Source organism: Heterocephalus glaber, unplaced genomic scaffold (assembly GCF_053883595.1).
Source record: "Heterocephalus glaber isolate CG9 unplaced genomic scaffold, H.glaber_assembly_v1.0 deba00001523, whole genome shotgun sequence".
Taxonomy (NCBI): Eukaryota; Metazoa; Chordata; class Mammalia; order Rodentia; family Bathyergidae; genus Heterocephalus; species Heterocephalus glaber.
The window spans coordinates 14,479,365-14,495,265 of NW_028258327.1; the positions used below are offsets into that span (position 1 = coordinate 14,479,365).

The following is a 15,901-nucleotide window of genomic DNA, read 5'->3' on the forward strand; positions in this document are numbered from 1 at the left end:
AGGAAATTATAAATAAGCCTTGATTCATTCCTCATTCCTAGGGAAAATTAGTTTGACTCAGTCATGCTTTATCAAGAGCTCCATCAGTTATATTATTTACTTGTTGAGAATGACAACGAATTGAATCTTATAACCATGTACATTCTGTAATCATAAGATTTTCTCAGTTGCCTTCCAAATGTGTTTGCAACTTGTCCAAGTTGTTTCTGAGTTCATTTTATTTTGCAGTGCCTTGTCAAATGCAACTAACTCATGTATTAATATCTTATCTTTCCCCTTCTGCAACCAAAGCTAAAATGTACATTAGGTATATTATCTACTTTCTAAATTATAAAGGATGATAGTTTTACCAATTAATTTGGAACTAAAAACATTTTTCAGTATCCTCCTAATCTTCATTAACAATTTCCTCACCATCCACTTTCTGAAACCACAAAGGTAGTATTTTTAAATTTTTGGTTGGAATAATATCACAATTTAGGGAACAACTTTCTATATTTAGCTTAGCTAAATTAAACTATTCTAATAAATGTCACCCCAATGACAATATATTAAAGACAACAGTACATTTCTTACTTATGCTACTTGTCAATCATGGATCAGCTTAGCTATTCATTTGAGAGTAGGGAGTAATGGAGCATTATTTATTGTGGAGATAGACAAGGGGGATAGTCAATTACCAGTGGTTCTCAAAGCTTCTGCACAGAAGCAGTGCATTTCACTTCCTCTCATATTTCATTGGCCAAATTGACAGAGTTAGATGATTATTCTCTCAAAAAAAGAAGCTCCAAAAAGAAACAGCTTCGAATATGTAGAGTGGTGAGATAACCAATTTTCCCCAGTTCTCTCAGGACTCACCATTTGATCCCATGCTCTTCTCTTAGTACCTGTCCCACCCAATTTTATTTGTTCAACAAAATACTTTCAAAATATTAAGAACATGTTACATAAGTGAATGTATTTATTAATAAATGATGACACGTCTATTCGGTGAAATCCAACTTTCCATTTGAAGACAAAAAACTAGAGAAGTAAATAAAATTAATTTTTAGTTTTAGTCTTTCTAAATAAACTTTATAGGCTCTAAAAGACTATATCATTTTTTAAAAATACTTATTTCAAAAAGAATAAATGATGTATATATTGTCATAAATAAACTATAAATAAAGGGAAGAAGGAATATAGCTAAAATGCAATAAAAACCAATTCATATTTCACCATGTCAAATAAATGTCAATTTAAAATTTTATTCATATATGTATCAAATCTATTGTCATCACATTTAAATTAGTGAGAAATGATGTAGCATGATGGAAATGTGTGCATTTGGAAACATAAGGATGTAGGAATGAATTCTAGCTTCATTACTTATTAGCTATGAACACTGGAAAATTTTTAAGAAACTTCTATGAATTACTGTACAAATTGAGCAAGTCAAGAAGAATAAGAATTGCAGTAAATCTCTTTTGCTTTTTCTGATTAAGCATTTACCTTGCAGTACATTCTTGTCAAGATGTTACTTCTCCATTTACTCAGTCAGGTTTTCTACTCAGAAACTGGAATCAAGTCAGCTTCTAAATTTTAGTATTTCTCTTGAAGTTTTTCCCTTTAATATTTCATATTTGATGCACTTCCATGAGTTTTCAGGCACCATTGCTAACTTGGAGACTTTCCCAGAGCTCAATGGTTTATCAAAGAATGGAGCCTCACAGCCTCAGGACCAAGTTTGATGAGGAAACATAACACTTTAATGCTCCCTCAATTCATATTCTTTTCACCTATCAGAATTCACCAAAACAGGAGTGCAAATTTTGGACAAGATCCAGCATCTTCCACACTAGAAATACTTAAGTTCCTTTGCCCTCCAGGAAATCAATTCATTTCAGAGATAATAAAATTTACTCTTTATAAAAATCAAAACTAAATTAAAAAGGACTACCCCTAGAGGTTTAAATGTGAGGATAATCACAATGGAAATGAACTAGAAATCTTCTCACTAATAGCCATAAGAAGAAAATTAATATCTGATAAAATTTTCTTTTTGAGCACAACACTATTTTTACTCAGTTTGGCCCTCAGGTTCCTACTAGAAAAAATAAATGTGTCAGTATTTACTTTAAATTGTATATTTAGAATAAACTATCTTTTGTAAAGCACTGCCCACCTATATGGTTTATTTTGATTGCTCAGTAGCTGTTGGAAGTTCCTGTTTTAACCAAGTTGAAGTTTGAGGACATACATGCATGAAAGTAAAGAAATTGTGAATATTCAAGGAAGGTTAGAAATACAAGAATCAAACACCATAAAGAATAGGACTCATAAAATGTCCAAACACTGTCATCTTCACTAATCTCATAAACACTCTTTATTCTCTACTCTTCCTATTGCTAGTGGATTCCTTGTCCTCTCTCTTAATTCTATATACTTGTCTCTACTTCTGAGCTTTTTCCTACCCACAACTACTGCTTCATCTTACTCATATATCCTTAATCCTCAAAGTTTCATCAAAGATTTCATATGGCAAAGACACGGTCTTTATGCCATCATAGACTTTTTATCACTTCTTCAAATTTAAAGAAAGATAACTAGAAATTCTGTGTTCTCAGGTAAAATCTTTATATCAGGATTGTTTTATGCCTCTAAACTGGTAGTGCCCATGTCATAATTTGGACTATTCTACTGCAGCTAGAAGAGTAAGGCATAGTATCAAGAACATACTAAATTGTCAGTATCTATTAGTTGAGTGAAAGATGTCAGGAGAAATTTTCATTCTCCTTGGACTAGAAATGGAGAGAGAGTGTGATAAATGAAAAGAATTAGAATCTCTATCTGGGTTTTATCCATTTCTAAATAGAAGGGACCAATGTAACTGAGAAATATAGAAAAGGGGAGATTTTTGGACATCATTCAAAATTGTGGTATCAAAAAACCATAGGAAATAAAAATTTGAAGGTCATCAGAAAAAGATACACAATGAAAAATCTGGGATTTGGTGATGAGCTCACCAAAGAACCATTAGCATAAGCTTCAAAAGCTCTGGTAAAAAAAAAAAAGAGAATGGACAAAAGCTTGATGCAAAGAATCAGGTTGAAATTGCTGAGAGGCATGTAGCTGATCTTAAGGAAAGAGGAAAAAGAATATTAGGAGAAAGGAACAAATATTGGTTTATAAACAGACTGGGATTGGCTGTTCAAAAACTAACCTTCTTGGAGGAGGGGCCTGTACCTTTTCATGTGTTGGGAATGATTTCTTTCTATTCCTTTTGTGGAACATCTAGGATGAGCAGCAGGTTGGAAACCATTTACACAAAATGGAATGAATGGCTCTGGGGTTGGTGTACTACACCTCTTCTTTTCCTCACCGTATTTCCAGAAGTAACTCCATGTCACAGGAAGGTAAGGGAAATGTAATTTCCACCTTGCATGACAGATGATACACTTTTTAAATTGCATAAAATTATAGCAGCCTAATTTTATTTGTGGAATACAACTTATTTTTGAAGTCATAAAAGACTTCTTGACATTCTTGACATTTATACTTTTTTTTTCTGATCTTATACATGTGAAATAGTTAAATGTAGAATTTTGGCAGAAACTTTAAACAAGTACTTTTTGGAAATTTCTGGAACCTGTTCTTCCGTCTTTGAAAAGTCAGAGCACATATGAATGATTCCAGTCACCAGATATGTCTTCATTTCATAAGTATTTTATTCACAGATTATTTAAAGTCTCTCAAAAATAATTTGGGTAGATCTAGCACCATGAAATTATTTAAAGTATTAACTTTTCCATAGTGTTTTTTTATGTTGCTTTTAAAAATTTACATATTAATTGGTACATTGTAGGTATACAATACATTTACATTTATCACTGGGTGTTCGTACCTGAACATGATGTATCTTAGTTCATATTTTTCTTCCATTACCTATGCGACCTTCACCCCCACCACCCTTCCCTATTTACATAGATTTTGTTTCCATTTTTTTTTCTTTCTCATAATTTTTCCTTTCCCTTCTTCCCCTTCTCCTTCCCCTGCCACCACCCCTACACCTTTGGACCTTTTCCTATTTCAAATTATCGATTATTCATTTTAATAATTTTCATCCTTATTTACACTTTCAGTTTCTTACACTAGAGAAACTATTTGGTATTTACACATGTGTCCTATTTATTTCACTTAAGAGTATTGCCTCAATTTGCATCCATTTAGCTATAAATGACTCTAGTTTCTCATTCTTTATGGCTGAGTTGTACTCCATTTTATAAAAACAACTCACATCTTCTTTATTCAGCTTCCATTTGATGGGCACTTGGGCTGTTTCCAAATTTTAGCTATTACAAACTGTGCCACTATAAACATAGGTGCACATATATCACTGTGGTATGATTCTTTTAATTCTTTGGGGAAGATACCCAGTAGGTGAATAGCTGGGTCAAACAGGACCACTAGTCCTAGTTCTTTGAGGTATCTCCCTCCATATGGATTTCCACAGTGGTTGCAACAGTCTGCACTCCCACCAACAATGGAGAAGGTTTCGTTTCTCTCCACACCCCTGCCAGCATTTGTTATTGGTTGATTTCTTGATAGCAGCCATTCTTTGTGGGGTAAGGTGAAATCACAGTGTTGTTTTCATCTGCATCTCTTGAATGACCAGTGATGTTGAACATTTTTTCATATATTTATTTGCTGTTTTTACTTCTTTGTCTGAGAAATGTCTGTTCATTTCAGATGCCCATTTTTGAATTGGATCTTTGAATTTGGGGGCTCTGATTTTTTTCAATTCTTTATATATTCTAGATAGTAGACCTTGTCTGAGGTACAGCTGCTAAAAATTTGTTCCCATATTGTAGATTGTCTCTTAGCTCTGTTGGAAGTTTCTATTGCAGGGCAGAGGCTTTTTAAGACGATGAGATCCCAGTTGTTGATTCTTTGTGTTAGCTCCCGTGCTACTGAAGATTTGTTCATAAAGTCTTCTCCTGTGCCAATGTCATTGAGAGTTCTACCTACCTTATCTTCCAGCAAGTTTAGTGTTTCTGTCTTGATCTTTAGCTCTTTAATCCACTTCAATCTTAGTTTAGTGCATGGTGATAGGTATGGGTCTAGTTTTAATCTCTGACAGGTTGAAATCCAGTTTTTCCAACACCATTTATTGAACAGGCTATCATTCCTCCAATGAGGGTGGTTGGCTCCTTTGCCAAAGATGAGGTGGTTGAGTATGTCTGGAGTTGTTTCGGCATCTTCTAATCTATTCCACTGATTTTTGGGTCTGTTTCTTTGCCAGTACCATGCTGTTTTTATCACAGTAGCTTTGTAGTATAGATTCAAGTTGGGGATTGTAATACCCCCTGCCATGTCTCTGTTGCCTAGAATTGCTTTTGCTATTCTAGGTTTCTTCTGTTTTCAAATGAAATTTGGATTGTTTTCTCTAGTTCTGTGAAGTATATTGTAGGAATTTCAATCGGTATTGCATTAACTCTATATAGTAGTCTTGGAAGTATGGCCATTTTCACTATATTGATTCTTCCTACCCAGGAACAAGGGATATCTTTCCATTTTTTTATATCCTCTTCGATCTCTTTTTTTCAGAGTGCTGTAGTTTTCAATGTAGAGGTCTTTCCCTCCTTTGATTCTTAGATATTTCATTTTTTTAGATGCTATTATAAAAGGAATTATTTCCCAAATTTCTCTCTCAATGGGTCTGCTATTTGTGTATAAGAAGGCTATTGTTTTTTTGAGTGTTGACTTTGTATCCAGCTACTCTACTGTATCTGTCAATTAGGTCTAGAAGACTTTTGACCGAGTTTTTTGGGTCTTCTATGTAAAGTATCATATCATCAGCAAATAATGACAGTTTCACTTCTTCCTTTCCTATCTTTATTCCTTTTATTTCTTTCTCTTTTCTAATTGCTATGGCTAATGTTTCCAGAACTATATTGAACAGGAGTGGTGATAGTGGGCATCCTTGTCTTGTTCCTGATTTTAGAGTGAGAGTTTTCAGTTTTTGACCATTTAGTATGATGTTGGCTATTGGTTTCTCATAGATAGCCTTAATCAAGTTGAGATAAAAACCTTCTATTCCAATTTCCTCTAGGGTTTTTGTCATGAATGGGTGATAGATTTTGTGAAATGCCTTTTCTGCATCTATTGAGATGATTATATGGTTTTTATCCTTGACTCTGTTAATATAGTGTATTACATTTATTGATTTATGAATGTTGAACCATCCTTGCATCCCTGGGATAAATCTGACTTGGTCAGGGTGTATGATCTTCTTGATGACACTCTATATTCTGTTTCCCAGTATCTTGTTGAGGATTTTTGAGTCTATGCTTATTAGGGAGATTGATCTGTAATTTTCTTTTTGGTTGGGGTCTTTCTCTGGTTTTGGAATCAAAGTAACACTTGCTTCCAGGAATGAATTTGGAAGCCTTGCTTCCCTTTCAATTTCCTTGATGAGTTTAAAGAGTAATGGCAATAGTTCGTCTTTAAATGTCTTGCAGAATTCAGCAGTGAACCCATCAGGACCTGGGCTTTTCTTTGTTGGTAAATTTTTTATTACATTTTCAATTTCACTCATTGTTATTGGGGTGTTTAGAATTTCTATATCTTCTTCATTTAACTTTGGCAATTTGTAAGTATCTAGGAATCTGTCCATTTCTTCTGTGTTTTCCATTTTATTAGAGTACAGGTTCTCAAAGTAGGTATTGATGATCCTCTGAATTTCTTCTAGATCTGTTGTGACTTCATCTTTTTCATTCTTAATTGGATGGATTTGAGCCTTTTCTTTCTTTTTTTTGATAAGGTTGGCTAAAAGGTTTATTGATTTTATTTATTCTTTCAAAAAACCAACTCTTCAATTCACTGACATTTTGTATCATTTTCTTAGTCTCCATTGAATTGATTTCTGCTCGGATCTTTATAATTTCCTTTCTTGTATGAGCTTTGGGTTTGTTATGCTCTTCTTTTTCTAGGAACTTGAGGTTCTGCATTAGGTTATTTAACTGAGTTCTCGCTGTTGTCCTAATATGAGCATTCACTGCTATGAATTTCCCACATAGAACTGCTTTCATTGTGTCCCACAGATTCCTGTATGTTGTACTGGCATTATCATTTACTTGTAGAAACTGTCTAATTTTTTCTTTAATTTCCTCTGTGACCCATTGGTTTTTCAGGAGGGTGTTATTCAATTTCTGTGTGTTTGTGGGTGTTTTGCAGTTTCTCATGTTATTGATCTCCAATTGTATTGCACTATGGTCTGATAATATACAGGGGATAACTTCAATTCTTTTACATTTACTTAGATATGCCCTATGAGCTAGCATGTGATCTATTTAAGAGAATGACCCATGAGCAGCTGGAAAGAATGTGTATTCTGATTTTGTGGGGTGGAACACTCTGTAAACATCTATTAAGTCTATTTGTTCAATAGCTTGGTTCAGTTCTGGAATTTCATTTTTAATTTTTTTTCTAGATGATCTGTTTATTTGTAATAGAGGGGTGTTGAAGTCCTCCACTACAATTATGTTATTGTTTATTTGGTTTTTCACGTCCATTAATATTTGTTTTGTATAGTTGGGGGCCTTCATATTAGGTGCATAAATATTTAGGATTGTCATCTCTTCCTCTTGGATTGTTCCCTTCACAAGGATGTAGTGACCATCTTTGTCTCTCTTAATGAGTTTTGGTTTGAAATCCACTTTGTTTGCAAATAAAATTGCTACCTCTGCTTTTTTCTAGGTTCCTGTCATGTGGAGAACTGTTTTCCATCCTTTTACTTTCAGTCTATGAATTTCCTTTTGAGTTAGGTGTGTTTCTTGTGTACAGCATATTGCTGGGTTTTGCTTCTTAATCCATTCTGTCAGTCTATTTCTTTGATTGGTGAATTGAGGCCATTAACATTGATAGTTATAATTGACAGATATTGACTCATCATTGCCATGATGTTTTATTGTTGTTGGCTTTTCTATTTCTTATTTTTCCCCCTTTCCCTTTAGTGTCTTACCTTGTGTGGTGTCTTCTCTCTGTTGGGCCTCATGGAGTTGTTACCTTCATTGTCTTTTTCTAGGATATTGCATAAAATTGTTTGGAGTGCTGGTTTGGTGTTCATAAAACTTCTCAGGTGTTCTTTGTCATGAAAGTATCTAATTCCCCCATCGATTTTGAAAGATAATTTTGCCAGATAAAACACTCTAGGTTGGAAGTTATTTTCTTTTAGGGCTTGAAATACTTCACTCCAGGCTCTCCTTGATTTGAGGATTTGTGTTGAGAAATCTGCTGTGATTCTGATGGGCTTTCCTTTGTAGGTGATTTGTTTCTTTTCCTAACTGCCTGTAGAATTTGGTTCTTCTGTTGAGTTTCTGGGATCTTATATGTCTAGGTGTAGATCTTTTTTGGAGTTCTATATGCTTCATTTATCTGTATGTCCAATTCTCTACCTCTGTCTGGGAAATTTTCTACTATTTCTCCTTTGAACAGTTTTTTAATGTCTATTGTACTTTCTCCTGTTTTTTCATGGACCCCTATCAGTCTTCTGTTATTCTTCTTTGCATCATCTAGCAGCTGTTGAACTGATTTCTCATGGTCCCTCACTATCTTTAAGAAATCTCTGTTTTCATGGTCCTTAACCACAATCCTGTCTGCTATGTCTCATGCTGGGCATTCATGGCTTCCAGCCTGTTTCTGATCTCATCTATTTTCTTATCTGTTTCTGTTCTAGAGCCTCTAATCATGTCTTTCACTCTACTCATCATCTCTGTATTTATCTGGAAGATTATTTCTGCTTTTAATTTTTCTAGAGCCTCATGCATCTGCTTTGTTACTTCCTGTGCTATCAGTTCAGAGTGTCCAAGTGGTTGCTTATCAGACTTTTCCACCTAATTTTCCCCAGAATTTCCTTTTTGTGGTGTGGAAGCCTGTGTTAATACCTTGCTTAAGTGTCTTCTCATTTTTGTTTTTGGTACTGTTTAATTCCTGGGTTGATATTTCAAAATTGCTTAATGCAGGTATCTTTGCTGTTTGTGTTTAAAACCCTTGTGGAATGATTGCTTTTCAGAGGTGTCTTCCAGATATGGCTTGTGTTTAGGTTTTGAGGCCCTAATGACTCTGAGGCTATTTTATTTTCCTTATACCAGGAAGGAAAGCTGATTAAACCAATCACAGCATGTTAGACCAAATGATATAATCAGCAATACTATAGCATCAAGTGCAGCTTAGAAAATGACAATTTGTGGTAGTTATAAATCTATCACTTTTAACTATGTGAGGTATAACCCCCTGTGCCTCTGTAGTGTGGGACCAGGTAGCCGAAGAGCCAGAGGGTGGGGGGGGGGTGAAACTGGGCCTTGCAGACACCAGTGTGGCTAAGCAGAGTGCCAGATGGTTGCGGGGCTCCAAACCGCACCTGTGACCTCACCATGGTGTGGGCAGGAACCTGGATGCAGCTGAGGAGCTTCAGGCTGCTTGGCTCCATGATCTATGTTGCTTTTGATTTTCCCTTTTATTCTTTTATGTTGCTCTAAATGTCTAGATTATATATGTATAAACTACTTATCTCCTAGTTTATAGGCAATTGGTTAAGAATTTATCTTCAGTTTTCTAAATAACTCATCTTTTTCTTTTATATAAAATAAATAATTATAGTCTATTGCCTTCACTTACTTCAGAATTTTTATGCTCATCTCTGTGCGACTTCTATGCCAGTTATTGGGGTCTGGGGTGTTATGCACTCCTTCTAGGGACCTTTGCAGGTTATTTTTGTCCTGAACAAAGAATTGGTCAAGATGCATTCAAAAGGTAGCAAGATTTTACATTTATTAAAAGTAGAAAAGGAAATGTGCTTTGAAGGGTGAGGGAGACCCAATGAAAGTAGGAAAAGAAAAGGGCACTAAAGGGTGAGAGTGGGCCACTGAAAGGCAGAAAGAAGTTTATCCTGGACAGTACAGTACAGAGCACTGAAAGACCTTGCAGTGACCATGAGGATAATGGCGGCCATCTTTTCTATACTCCATTCTGAGGTCAGATCATCAAAAACTTGCTTGATTTCATGCCAGAAAAGTTGGAGATAATATTTTCTGATTAGTCTCAGGTGCAGGGCTTGAGCATTTTTTTTTTCTGGATCTCTATGACTAGCAGGTCATGCCCATTTGCCCAGTTCACTGACCACATCCTAATCTTTGGATTCATTCCTAAACCAGTTTATTTAGGCATAATTTGTCTCCTATTGGAGAGGGTCTTGCTTTGAAATTATAACTCATTGTAAAGTGATCATTACATCACCAACTTATATAAGCAAAGACTACCTAGCGGGTGTTTCAACTCTTGGTATTATTCCAGTCTTTATTTTTCTTTCTTAAATTAAAATTTTTTCTTAGCTTAAAAAAGTAGCTTGCTCAAGTTAGCTTTTACTTAGCCTAGCAAACTCTGAGAGGAGTTAGAATTTCCTATTTAACAGTACTTTTTGAACATTATGGGTATCCTGAAGTGGGGAGAGGGTGAACTGACTTGAGATGAAGGTGTTTTTTATCAAAGAACAGTTTTCCCTCAAGCTTACATGCTGTTTCTCATCAGTGCTTAAAACCAGCAGGGCTTTCAGAATGAGTTACAGTAATGCAGATGTTTCAAGCCATTAACATATGGTTTGAATACCATTGTGGTAGGATTTGCTACAGATATATTTTTGTCTTGCAAACTGGAAGTTAAATGCCTTTCCATTAACCCACCAATGTAATATTTATTTGTCCCCAGAACAACCAAAAATTCAGTTTGCCACATTTTATACTCAAACACAAAGTTTGACACAGGTCAGTCCCTACCACACCAAATGTGTGAAAAGATTCCCTGAGAGATTTTTATCAGGGCAAGACATCTATTTGTGAAGTGGATGATAAACTATTGTTCTCTTGTCTCATGACCACCAGGGAGATGATGCAATTTGCACAGTGCAATGGTAATAACTAATGTGACATTTTCAAAGGAATCTAATCATGAATTCTAAATATCTACATACAGCAAGGCCAGTGAGAATTTTTTTCCCCCAATCTTTGAAAAACTCCTCCTTAAATAGAAAAACACTTTGTATACTTTTAGTTAAGTAAATATTATACTTTTACATATATGGTTCATGGAGCACTATTCATCCAAGGTACTTTGGAAAATTTAATGCTAGTCCTCAAAGCCTTATAATTAGGTGACCACAAATTTACCATGCCATGGTTGTGTAAGTAGGAAGTCCCGTTAATAATTACACAGAAACAAGAATGTAAAGATGGGTAAACCAGGAGGCAGATGTATCCCACACATAACAAAATGTTTTTTGAAGTTAAAATTGTAAAATGACTATTTTTGAGGAAATAAAAATCAAATGTTGTTAGAAAGATAGAAAAATCATTGTGATGTGATGGAAACAGATAAAATCTTAATTCTAAATTTACAGGGATCCTACTATGAAAAGAAGCCTTATAATGTGGATATATCTCTTTGCGAGCACTAAAGAATTTCATGGGTTTTTTTTTTCAGGCTATAGCTTACATATTAATGATCACTGATGGGATGTGAGCTTTCTAATCTCTTTAACATCCTGGGTAATTGGTTATGAAAATTAGTAGATATTTTCTGTTTCAAGGCATCTTACTTCCAGACACCTCTAGGTTACATTATTTCAAGAAAAAAAATTCAGCCAATTGTATTTGCAGGGAAAAAAAAACATGCTTTCCAATTATTTCTCTCATCATATTTTCTTTAATTTATGTTAACATGGAAATATTTGAATTTTAATGTGACAACCCTACGGAGTGCTGCCTAGGAAATAGCCAGAGGGTATATACTGTTTATACAGTCATGTGGTATCCAAAAGTTCAGCATGTATATCCTGCCCTAGCTCTATTAAAATACCTTGAGGCCCAGCAAAGTGTGCACTTGAAAGAGATGAAAATTTCCTTCTCCAAAACCACTTTAGATTAAAGATGTGTCCAGTTTGGATGAGATTAGTGAAATTGTACTATAGTTAAGGTGCAGAAGAATTACTCAGTTTGTTAATGCTGAGAAAAAAACCCATATAAATATAATGGACAGATATAGAGGGTGGTTACAATGACAAGTGGGAAACTACATGTCACTGATAGTGCAGTTGGAGAATCAAATTGTATCAATTGCTTTGATTTAATAGACTCTAAAGGAATTAGGATGGAGAAAACCTAGAGTATACTAAATAAGATGAAATGTTTAGTTCAGGAAAGTAGACCCTGTTGCTGAGAGCATAGAAAAATAAAGTAAATTGTTGGATTCTTTTTGGAGAATTTGATGAGATTCTAGCAATGTACAATGCAAGATCAGCATTTTGGACTTGAAGTAGATGAACAGCTCTGCAACCTGCACAAGAGACCTGTTACTTCTAAGGATATAAGTCACATATAAGGATATAATTCATTGTACTTCAACTTACAAATGGGCTTATTATTTATTCTTTCATTTCCAAAGAAAAGCATATGTATTTAATCTCTAATTCTAACATTTATTCAACAATCACCTAGACCTTAAGCTATTACAATGTGCCAGAAACTCTGCTTCCCTTTTGCTCTTTATATACTCTTTGTTTCTGTTACTACATAGATATAAATGAAATGGTTAGATTTATATTTTGACAAAAATAACAATGATTACAATGTAAGGAATGGACTAGAAGGTTTGTCAGATGAGAGGAAGACAGAACAATCAGGAAGGTCTATGCAGCATGCTGGGTGGAAAGATGGTATCATTTTGGACATAGAAGGAGCTGGTAAAATTGGAGTAATGCAGAAGTAATAGATGTATAGGAGATAAAATCAAAAGGGCTTGATGATGGATTTATTATGAGTAGAAAGAGGAGACAGAGAAAGGAAGGAAGGAGAGAGGGAGAGGAAGGGAGAGAGAGGGAGAAAGAGGGAGGGAGGGGGGAAGAGAGATCCAGAAATGCATCCAGATCTCTTAGAGAACTGCACAGATATGACTGTGTATGTATTAGGATAAGGACTAATGAAGGAGATACATTTTTCACTGAGGTAAAACTCAAACTTTAAATATGTTGAATTTGAATTTATGTTATTAATCCAAAAAGAGATATTAAAGAGTTCATATAGGGGTCTGGAGCTCAGAATACAGTTTGGATTAGAGATATAAATTCCTGAGATAGTTGTGTTCAGTTATAATCTGAAATCATAAGGAATTCCAAATTTAACAGCTTGGGGTGGGGGTTGTATTTTTGAAGGAGATAGAAGAATGAGCAGTGGAAGATTGTTTTATGAAAACCAAGAAAAGACATTGTATGGCGTTTTGGTTCTAAAGTTAGCAAGCTGTTAAAAGATCAAGATGGAAAAATTTCATTGACATACCACCTGAATGTCATTGGCATCTTTAACAATAGCTGTGTATGGAGAAATGGCTGAGCAGGAAGAGCTGTCTGGATGAAACTGAGGAATGAGCTGTGGAGAAGAGACCGAATATAAACAGATTTATCTCTCTAACTGACTAATTCATAAAATAACATGGAGTGGCCGGGGATTTAACTCAGTGGTTTCGCCGCCTGGTGCGCAAGCTCAAGAACCAGAGTTCAATCCCCGGTACGAAAAAAAAAAAAAAACATGTAGTGTTTACAATGTGTCAGACTCCAAACTGAAAATTTATAGGTTAATAAAATGTCTTCAACAATCCTTACTAGTTCTTTATTAACTAAATATCTTTGTTGGCTGACTTGTACTTCTAATGAACTGGTGAAACTCATCTTCAAAATTCAAGAACTAGTTATCACATTCATTTGTTTTTCCCTAATGCTCATCTTCAGTGTCATCTGAGGATGTGTAATATTCACCACTACATCTTTATGGAAGCTTTCCTGGAGTGACCGCATATTTATTCCTTTCCTTCTTTATGTCAATACCTTGTTCCTCTCTGACTTCTGTTCTCCTGAATTACAGTTATGCCACAAAGTCCTTGATCTTTTGCTTGTGATTTGATAAATACATGTCCTCAGGGACTGTATCCATTTTTTTATGGTTACAATTATTCTAGCAGAAAGGTAAGTGAAAATACAAATGAGAAAGTCTTCCTCATCATAGATCTCACCAAATATGTACATTTCCTCCCTGTACTCTCAGTGCAACCTGTGGATGTAAAATGTTGGCTCATTTAGGTTTTAATTTTTATTTCTTTGATTACTAGTGATGTTGGACATTTTAAATATTTTAATATTTACTATCTGTTCTGTCTTTTGTGAATGACTTTGTAAAGAAGAAATTCTTCACAAAGAAGGATTTCCTAACGTTGACCCTTGCCTTTGGAATAGAAATCATCATTGCTAGGCTGAAGTGGAGAGCTCATTTTTTTTTTTTTTTACCCATTTGATCAGATTTATTGTTTAGCAACTGATGCATATTTTAAATGCTTAATAATAATTGTATTCATTATATTTGTGATTGTTTAACTTTCTCATGGAGAAAAAGAAACCCAGGCATAAAAATACCTGCTGGGCCTTCCACACAGTTTTGGTTTTTACAGATACTTGGAGGCCGTGTCTAACAAGGTGGGCAAAGAGGCACCACCAGGTGACCAGTCACAGGTTGTGACCTTTGACCCACTGCTCAATCCATCTCAAGATCTGGTTTATGTTGTCCTCTAGCTCTTCAGGCATATTGCTAGGTAGCTGGTGCACAATATATTCTTTGTATGATAACATGGCCTCTTCATAAAGAACTGGAAAAATCTCACACTCGATATTGTCTCCTAGTTTCTTCTCATTATAACCCCTTGTTTCAAGTCTTTTGTACAATATATTGTTATCTGTTCTCAATACAAAAACTGCATGAAACCATTGTTCAGGAAAGAAATCACAACCATGGTAGTCAACAATAACTCCACCTTCTGTCATTTGGTTCTCTAACTCATCAACTACTTTTTCTTCATCTAAAATGGGACAGTCATACTCTTCATCGTAGCCATTATGTAATGCCCCTTCTCGAGCTACATCACCCACATTAATGTACTTTAGTCCTGATCTGGATGCAAGTTATTTGCCTAGTGTGGTTTTTCCAACTCCTGGTGTACCGGTGATCAGGATGTTCGGAAGCACCATAGTTCCTGACGCTGCAGCCTGGGTGCGTCAGCTCGCTCTCCGGAGAGCTCATTTGATGATATATTTGTCAACAGTACTGAAAAATTCTTAGTCATAATCTTTTTAAATATTATTCCCCCCAAATTTTATTTGTATTAGACTTTACATCTCCATTCTGTGTCTCAGCTTCCTTTCATTATTTATTCATTATTTTTTATGCCATCATTGGCTGTAAAATCCTTGGACATATTTTTCCAATTCACTAATCTATCCAGCTTTTTTGAGTTTAGAATTTATCCTACAATGTTAATATTCTGATAATTTTAACAATTACAGTTTTATTATCTTGAAAAATTTTGAGGCTATTTTTATATTTTTTTTAAATATGCACATACCAATTTAAGTAACTGTTTTATTCTTATTTTTTATGAATATTGTTTTCAAATGTACTTTTTAGGAATATCTTGATATTTTTGTATTGTTTATATATATATTTTGCTTAAATTCTTTTATTGGTACATTTTAGGTATACAATACGTTTACGTTTATCATTGGGTGCTTGTACCTGTACGTGATGTATCTTGGTTCTTATTTTTTCCCCATTACCCGTGTGCCCTTCACCCCCTCCATTCTGCCCTATTTACATAGACTTCATTCCCATTTTTTTTTCTTTTCTCATAATATTTCCTTTCTCTTCTTTCCTTTCCCCTTCCCCTCCCACTTTCCCTACCCCTTTGGACATTTCTTCCTATTTCAAATTATCAGTCATTTGTCATTTTAATCCTTATTTACACTTTCAGTTTCTCACTCTAGAGAAACTAT

At 34.8% G+C, this 15,901-nt stretch overlaps 1 pseudogene; it reads right to left on the minus strand.

Annotated features, from left to right (window-relative positions):
- Positions 1-14,364: 14,364 nt before the first annotated feature.
- On the minus strand, positions 14,365-15,100 carry LOC101698558 (adenylate kinase isoenzyme 6 pseudogene; annotated as a pseudogene).
- Between the last annotated feature and the right edge of the window lie 801 nt (positions 15,101-15,901).